This window comes from Protopterus annectens, chromosome 12.part0 (genome assembly GCF_019279795.1).
Source record: "Protopterus annectens isolate FY-2018-M chromosome 12.part0, PAN1.0, whole genome shotgun sequence".
NCBI classification, from domain to species: Eukaryota; Metazoa; Chordata; order Ceratodontiformes; family Protopteridae; genus Protopterus; species Protopterus annectens.
In genome coordinates, this window is record NC_056746.1 from 1571108477 (window position 1) to 1571128185 (window position 19709).

The 19709-nt window shown below is 38.1% G+C and overlaps 1 protein-coding gene across 1 annotated transcript in view; it reads right to left on the bottom strand.

Moving 5' to 3' along the window:
• Nucleotides 1-19709, bottom strand: part of TEKT3 (tektin 3) — a 988003-nt gene that overhangs the window by 349260 nt on the left and 619034 nt on the right. The window lies entirely within an intron of this gene.

Below are 19709 nucleotides of genomic sequence, written 5' to 3' on the forward strand. Positions count from 1 at the left end.
AGCTGAGTGCATAGGCTTCTTTAAAATAGTAACCAAAGGTTGATGATCAGTTTCAATCTGGATATCTCGATCATTGATATAATCACAAAACGTGGAACATGCAAACACTATTGCCAAATGTTCCTTCTCAACTTGAGCATACTGCATCTCAGTCTAGGAAATGCTCCAGATGCTTAGGCATAGGTTCATAGGTTAGTACTAGGCTAACTACCCTTGCGAGCCATATTAAGCCGAGCCAATTATCCCCTGTGAGATTCAAGCCCTGTACCTTGTGTTTGTAAGGCAAACACCTTAACCATTAGGCCACCCTCCCAACCCTTAAAAGTCAGCACCCCATGCCCCTGAAAATACACCCCTGCCAAGTCTCAAACCCAGGACCCTGTCTACTACAATATAGTGCATTAGCCCACTAGGCCACTTAGCTCTAGCACAGAGTGAAGTTGTCTTCTTGAAAAATAACTGCACCTAAACCAAATGTTGAAGCATCACAGGAGAGTTACTGGTTTGTTGACATCATAGTACCTTAATGTTGGTGGGGTAGCAATTTTCTCCTTAAGAACTTCAAATGCTTTCTGGTGCTGTTCTAGCCATGACCATGTAACATTTTTGCATGTGAGCTCTTTCAAAGGTGCTGTCAATTCACTGCAGTACAGTATAAACTTGCCTAAATAGTTGACCATACCAAGAAAATGTTGTGGAGCATGCACATTACCTGGTGCTGGCATTTCAAGAATGGCTGCTTGCTTGGACGGGTCTGGTCTCAAGCCAATACTTGTAAATAAATGACCTACATATGTAACTTCTAGAAGTCTGAATTTGCACTTCAGAGGATTGAGCTCTTTTGCTGGTCTGACCACTGGACTGATCTCTGGGTTTAGTTTCATAGAATATGCCACTGGAAGTTTTCCAACCTTGTCATCGAAAACATCAGCATACTCTGAAAAAATAGTGTTAGTGATGCTGGAACTGAGACACATGCTTATTTAATGAACTTCTTTGGTAAAAGAAAGCAGATTCATTTTCAAACTGTCCCTGAGACCCAATAATGACTGCACAGGTCTTTGAACTACATCAAATAATAGGCTGTAACAGTTGCTGGCCACATAACATAGAAGTACTACTGAGCATGTAGTTTGAATTTCTTCACCTCCATAAGCAACAAGATTCACACAATTAGTCGCATTGAGTTGTTCACCAGCTCTGACCCTTGCAAACGTATCTGCAGACATAACATTACACTTTGAACCAGTGTCAGCTTTGAGCTTGATGGATTTACTATAGATCCGAACAGTACAAAACACTTAATTTCTTGCCAATAAATCTACTGCATCAATCTTTTCACCAATCACTGAGACACCATCTACATAGAAAGTGGACTGTTGCAGGTTTACTTGATCAACTTGCTTTTTTGAGTGACCTTTCTTTGTAACTGTGCTAGGTTCACTTGATTTACAAATTTTCTGAAAATGGTTCCACTTCTTACATTTGTAGCATTGCTGACAAAATGCTATGCACTTTTCTCTTTTGGACTCATGGTTGGCACCACAATTGAGACAGTTAACAATAAAGCTTGATTTGGATTTTGCTGATTCACCCCTGTACTGTACTGAGTAGTGTCTGTTCTGCATTGGATAACCTTGGTTCTGCACTGAGCATGCTCCTTTAACTGAACTGGTCTTGGAATGTGCTAGAAGACTACAGGTTTTACCTGGAAGTCCCACAGAGGTTGCTGCTGCCATATGCTTAGGCCTGCTTTTGCCTGTCACAGGTTGCATGCTGTCTACATTTGCTTTGGAGCCTGTTGAAACCATGCTCTTATCATTAGCAAGCATACTTGTGTGCCTCTCTGTAACTTCATGGATCTGACAAATCTCAATGACTTTGTTCAGAGTTAAATCACTGTCACGAAGCAAAATCTTTCTCACAGCAGCATTATTAATACCACACGAGTCTGTCCTTTATTAACTCATGTTTTAAATTACCAAACTGACATGTTTTAGCTTTGTTTCTTAGGTCAGTAATGTAAGCTGCAAAAGTTTCCCCTTGCTTCTGATCTCTCGTGTAGAACAAATGCCTCTCTAATGTGACATTAGTCTGGGGGTTACACATTTCTCTGAACTTGTGCTTCAAACACTCAGGGTCCTCACTTGATTCATCCTGCACCACTATACGACAAGCTTCTCCTTCACCTTCATACACTGCTGGTGCATATACAAATTAATGCTCCTTTTCAATGGCCTCTGACCCTGCTAGGTTTAGGAAAATGAATGCCCTGGTGCATGCACCTTTATCAGAAAAAGCCATTATATAAATCTATCATACTCTTGCTCAAATATTATCCAATTCTCTACAATATTCTGATTAAATACAAGTGGTTGTGGCTTGCAAAATCCATCTGCCATATTAACATATCTTAGTGAAGGCTTTTGCAAATGTATGCAAACACACACACACACTTGTCCACACATGTGTTTGAAATCTATGCCAGTACTTACAATAGCACGATAAGCCTCAGTATAACTGAACTTTACAAAATAAATCTCTTGGGCACTGTAATACTCTGAAATAACTTTACTGTAAAAGTCACTTGCCTTGAAATTATTTTATTATACCAGCCATTTATCTTGAAATTATTTGACTGTAAAAGTCATTTATCATCATTTTAAGAAACCTTTCTAATAACTGCATAGTGCGAATAAACTGGGCAATAGAAGCTGAGGGCAAGTAATATTTTGAGGCAACTGTACTTTACGAATAAACTATTTTGAAATAATTGCAATTTGTGAATAAACTGTTTTGAAGTAATTGTACTTTGTGAATGAACTGGGCAGAAGAAGCTCAGAGTGAGAAACACTTCAAAAAAACTACACTTTGCAAATAACAACACATAGTACACAGAAATTTCCCAAAATTGCTGCACTTTGCCAAATACTTTGTACAGTGCAAGAAACACTCTCTAATGGCAGCGCTCTGTGAATAGACTCATCCATACACAAAAATCTTCTGCAAATTGCTGTATTTGACTGCACTTCACAAAATAGTTGCACTTTGCACACAACAAACTCTTTTGTATAAATGCACAGTGATAAACACACACTATAAGCACTTCTACACACTTTGAGATACTTCAGATAACTTTAGTTACGCAATTCAAGGCTTCAGTCAATGCAAAGTAATAGTTTATGCCAAAACACCGTAATTTGCCAAAACACATGCAGTCGCCTTGCTTTAGTTATGCTCAGCATGCCCTTTTCTGCCCCTTCTGTTATAATAGTATCGCTCATTTGATCTCTTAATGTGCCCTTTCTGCCCTTTTGTAATATTTGTTTTGCTCATTTAGTCTCTTTTCATGCCCAATATACTTTATTGTGCTCGTTTTAACTCTAGACATGCTCATTTTACTTTAAACATGCTCGTTTTATCAAATAACCTTGTTTCAAACCTTTATTTTGATTAATGAGCTTTTTTTATGCTTCTCATTTGCTTAATAAATGTTTCTGTGCTATTTGTTTGCTTAGTAATATGTTTTGTGGCCTTGTAATGCTCCGTTTTATCTCTTTTAATAAATACATCTTTTGTGTGTATTATCTTTACCTTTAGCTTGCTTCTGGCCCTTTTTTCTCTCAATTCACTTAGTTTGCTTTCATCGTTACTTCTACACCTCGTGGCTATGAAGAGTAGTCTTCACAATCCTGGTACTGACACCATGTCACTCACCAGGTCAGGAAGAAACAGAAGAACATTTTGGGGTTCTTGTTCAAGCAGCTTTATTATATGCAAACACACTGTAAACTAGGTTAAGTAACTTTAACTTCTAAACAAACTAGCTATCATGCACATAGATGTTAACACCCTGAATGCACTTTCAAAATTACCCTAAAAATAACACGTGCTAGGAATTTATATGCACACACAGACTTAGAAAAGCTTCTTAAAGGTACAGCACACTATTCTACAGGGGCCAAGATCTTATCAGGCTTCTTGAGAATTGGTTACACTGTATCAGGCTCCCTCCTAGCTGTCCGATACACCAAGTCAATAAGTGTCTCCATAGGAGGAACCACTCAGGATATTACCCACCCTGAAAGCCTCCAGAAACACTGACTCCTCCGCAGATGGAGCTTCAGCTGTCTAACCCTCATGCTGGCAAAGCAGCTCCATAATGTCTCCAAAGGAGGCATCAGCACAGGGGCATTTTGAGGACCCTACTCCTTTCTTGAGGTCAGTAATCAAGTGCTTCCTTTTCACTGCCTCTTACCATAACTTTCCTATCCGGGAAAATCCAGGGGAAAGTGGAACAGGCAGTGGACCCTGGGTGCAGGTAAAAAAAAAGCATTATTATGAACAGACAAAATGTCTTTGGATGATCTATGTTTAACATTTAGTTTCTTTTTTCCTTGTGACATTCTTGGAAGAAGACCACGTCATTCCCTGCAAGAGGACTGTTTTCTTGGCCACCAGGATACGACTCTTTTCGGGTGTCTCCTGCATCTAAAATGGATGGAACTCCCATGCTCACATCAGACTCTGGAACAGCAGAAGAGGAGGTGTCTGACTCCTTGTCCAAAGTGGCTGGCAAAGCTACACCAGATGAATTTAAGGAAATCAGTAACTGGTCTGAGGAACCAACAATGGTGACTGCACAGTAACTTACCATTGACTGAGGCATTAACTGAGCCTGAGCTGAAATCAAGGGCTAATGTTTCAACTACTTTTTTGTTTTAGGTATGTTCGAAGAGGAAGTATCAGGACTGGTGTAAGAATCTGTGCTGTAGCCAAGGAAGAAGCCTGACTGCCAGTAAGCACTCCTGGGAAGAGTTTTTGGAAGGTAAGTAGTCAGACAAGTGTTCACAAGCAGCACACACAAACTTCCCTACAAACCCCCTAAAAATTTAAAAGCAAAACTGCAAGCAGCACACAAAAATCATTTCAGAACTCTAAACCTCTTTCACAGAAAACAAGAAATGAAGAAAAGCTGTCACGAAGTGTACTCAAGCACCAAACATAAGAGACATTTCTAGCCCTGAAATACACTTCACACTGCCTAAATATAGCACCTTCAAGCAATATGTATCAAGCAGTAAAACAATGAAGGTAAGTAGTCATAAAGTATATACAAGCTACCAAACACCCAAACAGTGTCTTAACTGCATAAAATAAGTGCCAAAATAATGGACTGAAACTAAATGCAAAAAAATTCATTATCATTGCCTTTGGGAAGTCATCTACACTGAGGAGCTACCACATTGACAATACTCCCCTAAAAGTTGACCAGCTCTTCGGGACTTTAGCACTTATGTGTACAATGACCTAACTTTAGAACATTGTCATAAGACATTATGTTCATTGCTCAGCTTACAAACAGGATTGTGTCTAAATCTAGGGATGTCAATGTCCCCCTTTACTCAGCCCTAATTAGGCCAGTCATTGAGTGTAATTCTCCCCTTGGCATGCATCTGTCCAGACACATACAACTGTAATACCCACAAAGATACATTACTAATAGAATACAAGACCTAAACAATATGCCCTACATGGACCAACTCAAAAACATGTCACTATACTCAGTATCCTACAGATTGCTAAGAGGTGATCTGTGTCTGGCACACACAACATCCTCTGACCGAATACTGATGAACCTACTGCACATAAGCAAGTCAAATGGCATCAGAAATACTAGGTCTAGAGGTCTAAACCTCTTATGCAACTTCAATAGAACAGTTCAGTGGGACATTAATATTTCACATAGGATACTGCTGTTCTGCTCCCCCTCCATGCAAAACAAAGCTGATCCCTATCCATATTCAAGTACAACTTGGATCTAGGAATAGATAACAGAAAATTTACCCCAGGACTGCCTCCTGTACTACTAAAGGACAATGGCAGCTGCTAAATACTTTATCCCTTGCAGTGGTCTCCTCAAATTTTCTATGGTATGATCCCAATTATTCTTACTAGGGATAATATATAATTCTTGAGCATGGCATGGGTAAGGTCAATATAACATGACATAGGATAGGTTAATTCAAGCACCAAAAGGGAAATTGGCTAGGTTTAAAATGGTCCACAAGTTCAGCTAGATTAGTACTTACATGTGTACCTATGAACCTATAAAAAATAATTCTCAAGCTTTAAAGTCTTACAACTTAGTTACAGTGTCTCAAAACCAGTGCATATTCCCCCACAAAATCAGCCCCCTGTATTCAATAATGTCATATTTTAAAATTAGCCGTTTCTGACAAGAAACATCTGATATTAATAAAATAGTCAGCATTCTTCAGAAAATAAAAAAAAAATACATCCAAAATATTTAAAAATGTGATACTTTTTGTGTGGAAGGGTTTCCCCTATAAGGGACTTATTTGATGAAGCATGTAACCATTTGCTGTTTCCAGTGAAGCCTCTCAGCTGTTACTGCTCGAGGCAGCAAGAAAATTCTGAAGAAATTCTAAAATAATCTTCAGTCAGAATGCTGATTTGATGGAGGTGAACAGATCTGTCTGAGGTGTCCTCAACAGCTGGATTAAATCCTGGAAGACTCACTGATTAAATTTCTATTTGAGAGGGACTGTTCTTGTCTTGCTCAGCTTGTCTGCCATAAAATTTTGCTCTGACAAAATATAAGGAGCCTGTAAAGTGAGATTGTACTGATTTGCTATCCCAGGCTACCATGGCTAATCTGCACAGAAGGTATGATCTGTAAACCCACTGTTTGTTTATATACCACATAACTGTGATATTATCAGAGTTGAGTTGCATTTATTACTGGCAACATCTCCTTGATCTTTATGTATTTTGATATGCTTTTTTTTTTGTTCCAAAACCCCTCCACTTTTACCCCAAAGACACAGCCCTAAAAGCAAAGTCTAAGGCATCTGTTGTTACAAACTGTATTAGAGCTAGAGACAGAGAATGTGAGACCTGGATTTACATAAACTTGGTCTCTCCATCAAAGCTACTCCTTTTTACAAATCTCTAAACTGGAATTTGAAAAGTCAGGGAGTGTTAATGTTGGGGATATACAGATTTTAATTAGTACTGAATCTTTATCATGTGAAATCTGGCTAGAGGAAAACTGAGTATTATAAATGTCACAAATCCTTAAATCCTGAGATGTTCCCTTATTGAAGTCCTTGACTGAATAGAAAAACTCAGGAATATATCTAGATATAGATCTATTTTTTCCTGTAGAAAAGACCTTTGGATAGATGTATCCAGGAGACATCCCAGGAATACTATTCTGTTGGATGAAATTAGATGGAAACCCATTCTAAGATGGGGACTTGATGGAAACCCATTCTAAGATGGGGACTTCTTACTCAAGTGAAAGATTCCTGACATTTTGAAAAAGGCTCTATAAAGATAGCCAAGTCATCTAAATAAGGAAAAATGTCACTACCTGCAATAGGCTATCACTGGAGCTAGACTCTTTGTGAACACCCTTGGAGGAGTGGAAAACCCAAAGCCAGGGGCAGCTTGTGCTATTGGACTGCAGGAATGCAGCCCCCCAGCTGTAAATGAAAAGAAAAGAAAAGAAGAAATAAAACTGATTAGCGAGTCCTGGAACTCTGCGCATGTGTGCTCAGCGAGTTCCCAGAACTCCGGGCATGCATGCAGGAATCCGGACTGCTGTTTAACCAGTCTGGATTAGGAAGAGAAGGCATCAGACTACAGATGCCCAGAAGTCTATGTGGTTACAACTGCATTGACTGGAAGGGGATTGGACTGCAATGTCTGCAGGCTGGATAACTGCTCTCACGGAAAAGAAAGGGAGGGACTTGTATTTCAAATGAACACTACTGCAGGAAGGAGGACTTAAGCTGGGACTTTGTAGAATGAAGCTGCTGCAAGAACGAATTTGCACTCACAAGTACATGTGTGTGTGTGTGTGTGTGTGTGTGTGTGTGTGTGTGTGTGTGTGTGTGTGTGTGTGTGTGTGAAATGCCCCAGTTAAACATACCAGGTGGCTAGAGAGAGTAACTCAGGTTTAAACCCTGTACCTTGGGTGCAGGTAGCAAGAGCGTGAATTCTCTACCCACCAACACTTGTGAAAACTATTCAGATTTTGCCTCATATTTTTGTTCTGTTCTGTTCCTCATAAAACATGTAATTTACTGGATTTTGAATTCACTAAATAATGACAGGCATTTGAATTTCAGACTTCATATTCTTCAGAAATTACATAGTAACACAAACCTTTTATTCTTGCAATTTTCTAAGTTTATAAGATCAATATGTGAAATGTGTCCCTATTTGTGGGGCTGTAGTCCCCCATTATTGGCTTTGTCCAGGTTTTTTGTGCTAAGAGGTTGAGAGCTATGATAAGAACTAAATTCACTGAATATGTTTGGGGCTATATTTCTCCGTTATTGGCTTTGTCCAGGTGTTTTGTGCTAAGAGGTTGAGAGCTATTGTGAGAACTGAATTCATTAAATGATAGCCATTTAAGTTTCAGTCTTCCTGTCTTTCATGAAACAGCTGATTTGTCATAGTGGTATGTTGCTCTGACTGCAGTGCACAGGGTCCTGGGTTCAAGACTTGGCAATGAAATGTATGGTTGTAACACAGCATTTTATTCTAGCAACTTTCCAAGATTATACAAGCAATGTTTAAAATGTGTCCCTGGTTTTTGGGCTTTTGTTCCCCCAATAAATTATGGCTTTGTCCATATTTCTTGTGCTGCAAAGTTGATACAGCTGAGTGTCCAGTGGATTTTACAAGAAGCTGAGAGCTTCAGGGGAAGAGAAGTTTAGTGCTGCTTATGCGGAGTCTGCTTGCATTGTTAATAGCATAACAGGTTAAATACTTGCTTTTGATGCAGAAGGTTGCGGGTTCTACTCCCACAGTATGTAGACACATTGCTGATACTGTACTGTGTTGTACTTTTAAAGGGACGGATGCTGCAATCCTGAGAATGTCCTCTTTGGCAGAGATACCTAGTAACTATAAACCTGTTAGTTTGTCATCCATTACCTATTGCAATATTACTAGCTTATCATGTTTTTAATGTAACATAGGCAATTTATTCCTCAAGGGCAACAGGCACTTTATTTGTACATGAAATAATGAAATATAAAGTTGTTTGCAAGCAACAATCTCTTCATTACTTACAGACCTTTTTAATGTAGAATTATTTAGATGACTTTTACTTCTGCAGAGATTGTGCATATTTACTGATACTGGTGGATTGTAGAAGTTTGAGTACACCTTTATGATGGAAATGTTCTGAATTGGGCAGATTTGTCATTATTGGTGCATGCATTTTGTTTCATTGTTTACTGGAAAAATGTTCAAAACAAATTTAAAACGCTGTCTAACAACTGTACTGTATTATACAAGGAATATAATTTAACACAATCAGGAAGGTGTATCAAAGAACGCATGTATGTTTCGTGTGCGAGGGGCCTATGATTTGAAAACAGCCCAAAGATAATCTTTATCTGCCACTGGCCAGATGTATTTTCTTTGAATGTGGGTTTCAATGCTGTTTCAATGAATGTGAGTTTCAAGGGCAGAGAAGTTTTAATGCTAAGCCTATTTTCATTGTGAGACTGCATTGCTTTGTTTAGCAGATGTCTATTAGTGTTTGTGCTGTAAAATGTAAAATAAAACTTTTAAATGAAATCCAAATCATTGTAGAAGTAAAGCAGTATGCACATTACAGTGTTTATGGTAAATAGGGTGAAATACCCAAGTAATGGGAAACTGGAATGGCTGCAGGGGGGAGGCCCCATTCGACCATGATTTTGTGAGGGGGGAAGGGTGGCAAACTCAAAGACAGCCCAGGCTGAACTATACCTCTCAACTCTCCAGATTTTCGCAGAATGAATAGATTATTTTTGGTTTGTTCTTCATAAATTTGTGATTTTCTGGCAAATCATTTAGGAGTTAAGTCAGTAAATAATGACAGACATCGAGTTTCAGACTTCATACCCTTCAGAAAAATGCATACTAAAGCAAGATCTGTTATTCTATCAACTGTCTAAGTTTATACAAGAGCAATTTTAGTACAGTTTGTATGTTCTCCCAATATATTTGGCCTTGTTCAGATTTCCTGTATTAAGAGGTTGAGAGGTACGGCAAATAAATTGCTTTATAGAATTAAATATATCCAAACCTCTCAACTGTCCCTGATTTGGTCTCAAATTTTTGCTCTCCTCCTAATAATCCCTCCACAAAATGGCAAATTTGGAAGAAAATGTGGAAGGTTTACAATTAATAAATAATTGTAATGATTAGTTATAGATTACTTTTATTTCAGATATGCATGTAGATTCTCTTATTTTGTCAGCTGCTCAACTTAACAGTATTAATATTAAAAAGTCTCCCTTTTTTGACAGGTTCCCAGTTGTATTCTGTGGCTATTTTATATTTTTGCATCACATTTTTGGTCCCTTTTTCGTAAAATTGTGTTTTTCTGGCAAATTAGTGGCAAATCATTAAAGATTGAAGTTAGAAAATAATGACAGACATTTGAGTTTCAGATTTCATACCCTTCAGAAAATTCATACTAATGCAAGACATATTATTCTATTATCTTTCTAAGTTTATAAGAGCAATATTTAAAAAAAAATGTCCTTATTTTTGGGCCTTTATCCCACTTCTATTTATGGCTTTGTCCAGATTTCTTGCTCTGAGTTTGAGAGGTATGACAAATGTGTCAGGGCCATCATCATCAGCCAGAGACATTTCAAATTGTGACATACTTGTTGCACCCCACTTCCCCATGTAGTGACTCTGGATGTGTCCAAGCAAGGCAGGGAGCAGTTATACAGTGTAAGTGTGCAGAGTATCCCCCCATCCAAGGTAGACACAAGTACTGGAGTGGCTTTTAATCAGTCCTTGATTTTGCAGAATGTTCTGGTTTTCTGTCATATTTTTATACTGTTGATTTAGGCTTCTTATTATTCAGAAAATGCATGTTGTTGCAGTGCTTGTTGCTCTGTGTTTAAGTAGCAGTGCTTTAATGACCATCAGGTTATCTTGTCTGAGATTGTAAGATGCAAGTAAGCTTTAATAACCATACTGTTAAAGAATTGCCAACATTGAAAGTATTTTTGTTGTTGCCATGCAGATAATATATACATAACTAGATAACGTATAAGTCTTAGCTATTGAAATGCATATGACAGTATTTGTAATAAAGGACAGGATTACAGTATTTTCAGGAGCTTATTACATCTGTTGGAGACTTGCAGTCATCTTTGCAGGCTTTACGCACAAACTAAACAGAATGCCAGACTATAATATGTGTTCCATAACCTGTGCATCAATTCTTTAAGCAATTTATCTCGAGCTTGTTTCTTGTTTGCTGTTTATTTTTTACTTTGCTCGTGTTTCCCCATGAAACAAGTAAATAGTCGTTGTCAGGCAGCAGGTCTTTTTTGGATAAGAAACATTTTTACAAGTGGGGGTAACAGAGATTGCTACTTTCAGCATGTTACTTGGTACTTTTATAAAGCTGAATATAAATTATAGTTAGAACTGCAGTGCAAGGAGAAGTGGTTTGAACTGAGTGCTGCTTGTTTTTTATACTTTATTTTGACTGGCATTCCAGTAATGTATTTAAAAAGTAATTTATTTGTTCATGCATCACAACCTTTTTTTTCTATCTAGATATTAAGTAAGCTATCATGTAGCCAATGCATTGAAATATTTTTTTTCTTCTCCACTTCATTTTGTCTTGATTGGACTCTCATAATGACAGTTTGGCACCCAGGGCAGCGTATTTAATTAAAGTCCCAGTTTTTGTGGTTTTGAGTATAGCCCCACCCCTTTATATTTTGCCACACCCCTTTCCAATTGGCCCCACCCATTCAGCTGTCTCCTGCAGCCCCCATTTGATTTGAAGTCACCAGCCGCCACTGCCCAAAGTATAATGCAGATTACTGATAATGTAATCCAGACTCAGAAAATCTCAAGAAATTTTTAAAATCTGAAGCTACTGGAATGTGATGAAAAACATTCTTCATAGGTTCATAGGTGTTTACTAGGTCAATGACCACAAGGACCTTTTTAAGCCTAGCTATACATCCCAAATCTCTGACAAGTTCTATTTTGCTTCCTACAGAAATACACAGTGGCAAGCACAAATGACAATTTCTTCAGCCATTAAAACCACTTTATAAAATCATCAATTAAAAGTCCATTAAGGTTGTAAAAAATTAAAAGTTATGCACTCACCATAACTAAGCATCTGTGTTATCCATTTTCATACTTCCTCAATGAATAGGTTATGGATCTGATCCTCAGATTCAACTCGGTCACATACTTCAGACTTTGGATCTGACTCTCGAGTTCCTCCATCTACCCATAATGCCCTAGTCCATCTTTAACACCTCAGATTGAGGTTGTTGCCATAGAATTCCCATTAATAAGTTAAAGAGAGGAATAGCACAAATAATAGGACTCAAACCCAGAAGTATAATTTCCAAAAATGAACCCAACACATCATTCCAGAAGATTATAAGAAGTGGGATGGGTTGTGGGGGGAGTTGGTGAAGAATGAAATGGACAACACAGATGCTTAGTTATGGTGAGTACATAACTGTTAAATCTGATGTCCTTTTCATTTTTCCTCAATGAATGAGACAGAGTCCCTAGCTATGTGAATTCTGGGTGGCTCTCAAGGAAGGATATTCAGGAAAACCACTGAACCAAAGGTAGCTCTGCTTCTGGAGATTAAGTCCAATTTGTAATGAGTAACAAATGTATGAGCAATGGACCATGCAGCTGCTGGCAAATATTATCAATAGATGTTCTTGACCAAAAGGCAGATAAAGTAGCCATGGATCTAACTGAGTGGGATTTAGGTGATCTTGGTAATGAAATGCCTTGTTGGGAATAGATAAAAGAAATGCAGTTAGTTATCCATTTAGCCAATGTAACTTATGATACTGGATGACCCTGTCAATTTGTTGAGAAGGATAAAAAAAGCTGGTCTGATTTTCTGATTTCTTTAGTTCTGTGTGGATAAAAATGTAATTGTCTGTGCACATCCAGGAGAAGTAATGTATTCTTTGTTTGAAAAATTTTGAACGAAGACCGGTAAATGAATGGATTGGTTAATGTTACATTCTAACCTGCTTTAGGTAAAAAGGAAGAGTTTGTACATAAAGTCACCCTGTCTTTATGGAAAATAAAGTATGGGGTCTTTGATGAAAGAACGTGGAGTTCAGAAATTCTTTTTGCAGGAGATATAGCTACTAAGAAGCCTGTTTTCCATGATAGGTAGTTTAAATCATTTTTTGCTGAAGGTTCAAAGGGTTTCTGAGTCAGACCATAGTCAATTCCCAGGGAGGTGAAGGATCTTTTACTGAGGGTCTAAGAATGAAAGTGCCTTTCAAGAAAGCTTTACATAACTTTGAAGAAGCCAAACAATAATTTTTATCTCCTGTATGAAAATTTGATATGACTGCCAACTGTAGATTAATCATAGAAAACTGGCCCGTTCTTTGAAAAGAGCAGCCAGAAATCAAGAACAGTAGAAACAGGGGCAGTAAATGGGTTGGCATTGTTTCTTAATGCCAAAAGGGAAAATCTTTTCCATTTGCTCTTGTGCACCTTACTGGTGGAGTCTTTTTTTAAGGATAATAAAATGGTATGTACAGGGGAAGAAAGCCCGGGCTGTCTGGCTATTATTGGAAATGGAGAAACCATGCAGTTAGTTTGAAGGCTGGGATATTGTGATAACCCATCCCTAAGGCATGTGAGATAAGGTCTGAAGAAGGGTCCAGTATCCAGGAAAATAACGAAGATGAGAGCAAAGGAAGGGGAACCACACCTGAAAAGGCCAGAATGGAGTAATGAGGATGACAGAGCTCTTCAACTGAATTGCTTTCTGTAGAAATTTGGGGAAAAAAAGGAAGTGGAAAATAAGTGTAAAGGAGAATGGATGGCCAAACATGGACTACAGCATCTCTCAGTAACTCCCCTTGAGGGGGAATCAGAGCAAAATAGCTGCTTCACTCATTATGGGGAGATGCAAAGAAATCACAGCAAGAATGGTCCCAACAATGGAAAATTTCTTCCACCACTGACTGTTTGAGAGACCACTTGTGAGGCATCAGAATGGACCTGCTGAGTTTGTCCACTAGAATGTTAGATTTCCCCGGAATGTGTGTTGCAACTGGAAATTGGTTGGTGGAGATTGCCCTTTGCCACACTCTCACAGCCTCCTGGCAGAGAGGGTAAGACTAGGTTCTCCCTTGCTTGTTGATGTGACAGACTACAGACATGTTGTTGTTCTGAACTGCAACAGTCCCTTGAGAAAGAGCATCTTGAAATGAGAGCAATGCTAAAAGAACTGCTCTCATCTGCAGGATGTAGATGTGCAAAGTGGTCTCTTGGGGGGACTATGTGCCTTGGACCATCCTTCCCAAGTAATCCCCCACTACCGGAACTGAGAGGTGTTCATAGTTACTGTGGCCATTGGGGGCAGTAAAACATTCCTATAGAATCTTCTACATAGGTTGTCTGATGATTCTCTAGTACTTTTTAATAACCACCAACATTCTCACAGGTACTTATCTTTAAATGTCCTATATAACTCTTACATATCTGTAAGGGACACTGTACAAGTTTAGATATTTTAGTCTTTCATAATAACTTAAATTTTCACATCCATGGATGCCCTTGGTATATTTCTGCTGTACTCTTTCCAGTTTACACATGCTTGTTATCTTATAGGGTTTCCGTACTCAAGTGTGGGTCTAATATAACTAACAAAAAACAACTTTATCAATTTTTATTTCCTATACTTTATAAATCTTTTTATACAACCTATAGTTCTATAACTATCATTAACCAATTGGTTGATATGATTAGAAAAACTCATAGCTGGATCTACCCATATACCCAGGTCCTTAAATGACTCTACAGTTTCAATCACTATGTGCTGTATTAAATATTCACCTTTCACTTTATGTCTCACAAATCTCATATGCTTGGTCTTTGATGTACTTATCAGCATATTATTCTCCTGTACCCAAATGGTCAATTTAGTCAAGTTATTTTTATCTGTAACACATGTAATCAGTTTACCCAATTTCAAGTCATCTGCATATAGACTGTAGAATACCTCAGATGAAAAAGTTAGGTCTGAAAGATGCAATCAAACAAGTAAGGGCTCAGGACAGAGCCCTGTGAGACACCCTGACTGTAACCAAGGATTTCACCTGTCCATTTGCTGTATGATACTTGCCATGTCCTATATGTAAGCCACGCAGCTATCCATCTTATCAAGAGTACATCAATACCTAGTTGTTATTTATTGATCAGTGCTTTGTGTATGACCCTGTCAAATGCTGAAGTTAAATCTATATAAATTACATCACAACACAATTTTTCATTCATAGCTGTTATTATATTGTTATAGAACATCATGTTACAGGTGGTAATCAATCTATTTTCAACATATAAATGCTGATATATGGTTTCAAGTCCCAACATATCCAATTCAGACAATAACTTATCCAATATTACCTTCTCCATTATTTTTCCACAACATGAAGGTAGACTTAAGGGTCTATATGTCTCTGGGTTTGTCCTACACCTGTAACCAAACCACAGCTTCAGGGATCAAACCAATAAATATCCAAGTACCAGGTGGTAGAAAACGCTGATGTATAAAACCTTCTTTATTAACACAAGTATATCCAGGAGTTAACGCAAATGTTTCCAACAAGTAAAGCACGTTTTCGTTGCTTGAATGCAACTTCTTCAGACAATCAAAGCATCTAAATCTGTAGTTTAAATACACTGATGTTTAATCACATGTAGTCCCAATTAACAAATTAAAGGAATATGCCCTGAAATACTGTGTGCTTAAACTTATAAACATTTTTGGTCATTGTTGTAAACATGTGTTCATAAGTTAAAAACATTTTATTATTAAAAACTTTTAAATTGTCATAAAAATACCTCCTGAATGAAGCCAAAATAATTTTTATTAATCATAAAACATTAGAAAACCTCTAAATGTTAAAATTGATAATTCTACATTCTACTAGCCTTGAGTTTTAATATGGGCTTAATGGAAATATAGTCATTCAAACCCGGTTTCTTATTTGATTCCAAAAGAATCTGCCAGTGAGTCTCCCTTTGTTCCAACCTAGCCTGCCATGGTCCTCCCCTAGGGTCCATGTTTATCCTTTCCAAAACAAAGAATCTATATCTAGCTGTGGGACATATCAGTGTATGTTTGTACAAGGCATTGTTAATATTGGCTTTTTGTACATCATACATATGTTCATATATCCTACGCTTGAGAGTACGCTCTGTTTTGCCCACGTAGTATGCTGGGCATTGTAAACAAATAGCCAGATATACTACTCTTAGGCTGTTACAGTTGTAATACTCTCTTGCTTTGACAACTCTGTTCAAAGCTGCGATGGTAACTGTTTCATCCTGTATGATGTAAGAACACTGTGAACAGGTACCACATTTGTATGTACCCTTACGTGTGCGTGTTGTTTTGTTTTGGATGGGGCATGTTCTAATAAACTTTTAATATTTTTGCCCTACTAAAGACCATTCTCAATTCTTTGCCTTGCAAATTAGATAGATCAGTAATGGCCATAAATGCTTCCCACTCTTGTGTGATAATGTCCCTGATGTCTGTTGAGTTAGTACTGTATTGTGTAATGAAGGCATGTTGGAAATCTGCCCTATTTTCACTCGAACTCTGTCCTGTTAAATTTATTCCTGTCCCCAAAACTGGGGTATATTTGTCCTTTCTACCCTTAACAACTTGTTCTTGAATTTGGTTAATAAACCATACAGGATATCCCCTATCTTGGAACATGGACCTCAATTTATGACATTCCAAAGGAAGTCATCGTCCTCTGACGTCATACGTGAAATTCTCACGTACTGTCCTTTGACGATACCTCTTTTCTGATGAATTGGATGGGAACTTTTGAAATGAATATAGCTGTTAGAATAGGTGGGTTTTCTATATACATTAGATTTGAAACCCCCTTGTATTTTCTTGCTGAGAAGGACATCTAAATACTCTACCCTGTCCTCATAAATTTGATGAGTGAAACTTAAGAAATCTATTGTTGTAGCTAAATAGTCCATAAATTCCTGGATGTCACTGTTAGACCCTGTCCAAAAATACAGATATCGTCCAGAAACCTATAGTAGGCTACCCAGTGCTGTTTGAAAATACTGTTTAATACAAATTTACTTTCCCAAATGGAGAGAATAATATCTGCGTATGTAGGGGCACAATTTGCCCCCATAGCTACGCCTGAAGTTTGCTTATAATATTCTCCCCCGAAGTGAATGAAATTGTGATGTAATACAAGTTTCATTAAATTCATTATCAGAAAGTTGTCCCCATAGTCAGCTTTCGGACAAGATGTGATAGCCTCATCCAACCATTGTAGACCTGTTTCATGTGGAATTACAGAGAACAGGTCTACCACATCTATGGTTAAAAATTTAAGGTTGGGTACTTTGAGGTCTGGAGTTATCTGCTTTAAAAATTCCCAGGAGTCCTTAAGAAGATGGGATGACCTAGGCCATAATTTCTTGAACTTATAATCCAAGAATTTTGAAATAGTAGAGATCTTGGAACCTTTGGCCGCTACTATGGGTCGCAGGGGGCGGGTTTGTGGGTTTTTATGGACCTTGGGAACCCCGAAAATAGAAGGAATTTTGGGTTCTTTGTTGTGTAAAAAGACATGAATGCTCTGATCAATCGTTCCTATATCTAATAAATTTTGAATAGCCAAGTCTATTTTTTTATAGGCTATATTTATCTCGTTTAGAGATACCATAGTGTATCTACTGATGTTGTTAAGTATATTTAACATTTTGCCTTCATATAGTGCCTGGTCCATAATGACCATTCCCCCTCCCTTATCTGGTTCCATGATTCTGATGGTAAAATCCTGTCTCAAAGATTCCAAAAGCTCCCTCTCAGAAGATGTTAAATTAGTCACATGTTTTTCTTTTGTGTGCCCTGTTTCCTTATCCTTTGTTCTATTCTCATTTCCAAGTTCCTGAGTTGCGGGTGGAGTGGTGGGTTGAAAGTACTAGTTTTGTGTGGGATATCTTCCTCAATATAATCTATATGGCCCATCAGGTTCTCTAAATTGAGCTTCCTAATGAAAAGCTTCAAATCAATAATCACTTGGGTAATATCACTATACTTACTAGGGACATATTTAAGTCCCTTAGTAAATAATTGAAAAAAGGTATCTGTGATTTCCAAGTGACTGTAGTTGTATATAGTGAAGCCCCCTGAAGTACACATAGAAAAAGGAGATTCAGGCTCGTGTGTTGCACTGTATTCCAACTCGTTGGGACCTCTATTGACCTGTATAATGTCCCTTAATGTCTGTTCATGTAATTCCTCGAATTCCCCCTGTGTGGGGGACTTAGAGGCAAAAAAGACTGGGATGTACTTCTTTGGTTACGAATCCTTTCGGACCTTCTGGGTAATGGGTCCACAACCCATTCATCCTGTCTGTCCGTACCCTGTTCTTGCTCATCCAATAACTGCCCTGAAAAAGACACCGTTCTGGAATGTTTGGAGTTCCTGGTGTAGGAAGAAGGTGGCATGGGATATTGATTACCCTCACTGTATTCCCGTATGTCCCTCTGCAATTTTCTACACTTTCTTTTGACTATAATTTCACATTTATTATCTATATCCTGCCTAATTTTATAATATTTATTTTTACTTTCCTGAACTTGAAACAATAAATCAGAGGTAACTGCTTGGTTGTATTTTGAAATGTCTTTGTCCAACATAATAATCTCTTTTTCATTGTTTTGTACAATGGCTTGTACTATAGCCAGCCCACAATTATCAAAGGCTGTAACTAGTTCTTGATGAAATTCACTGCCTTTAACTACATTGTTTGGATACTTGTGTATCCTGAGTCCTTTAGGTACCAAACGTTTGTTGAGACATTCTTGTAAATATTTGTTGTCTAGGTTAAGTTTACGGTACCTGTATAAACAAGTTTCAAGTGCCGTCATCGAGTCCTGAAAGCTAGAAATCCTTGGGTTCACTTGCTTCGGGCTCCGCGGTGTTGTAAAAGAGGGTATATCCTTGTACCATTCTTGGAAAGTCCCGACTGGCATGTGTTGAAGTTCCGCTTCCCCTTGATTCCCGGGACCCGATGCGGTATCAGGTTGAAATAACCTAGGCGTTCTGTAAAAATCCGTGTGCTGTGTATTGTTCTCAGGTTCAGTAAGTGCGTTTCCACTGCCCTGTCTGTGACCCGTATGTACCGGTCCTCCTTGTCCTTCCGGTGTAACAAGTAAGTTTGGTCTCGTCAGTACCTGTTGCAAACCCTTCCCTAAGGGTACCAAAATGCCGATAAGTTCGCTTAGTTGACCGGACAATTTACGTATTTCGCCCACCTCAGAGCGAAATGTAGAACCTTGGATATCGGTAGTAATAGTCTCCCCTGAGTCCTCCATAATGCACCAAAAAACACAAAGCTGAGGGAAGCTGAAATAGACGAAATGTAACCAAACCACAGCTTCAGGGATCAAACCAATAAATATCCAAGTACCAGGTGGTAGAAAACGCTGATGTATAAAACCTTCTTTATTAACACAAGTATATCCAGGAGTTAACGCAAATGTTTCCAACAAGTAAAGCACGTTTTCGTTGCTTGAATGCAACTTCTTCAGACAATCAAAGCATCTAAATCTGTAGTTTAAATACACTGATGTTTAATCAC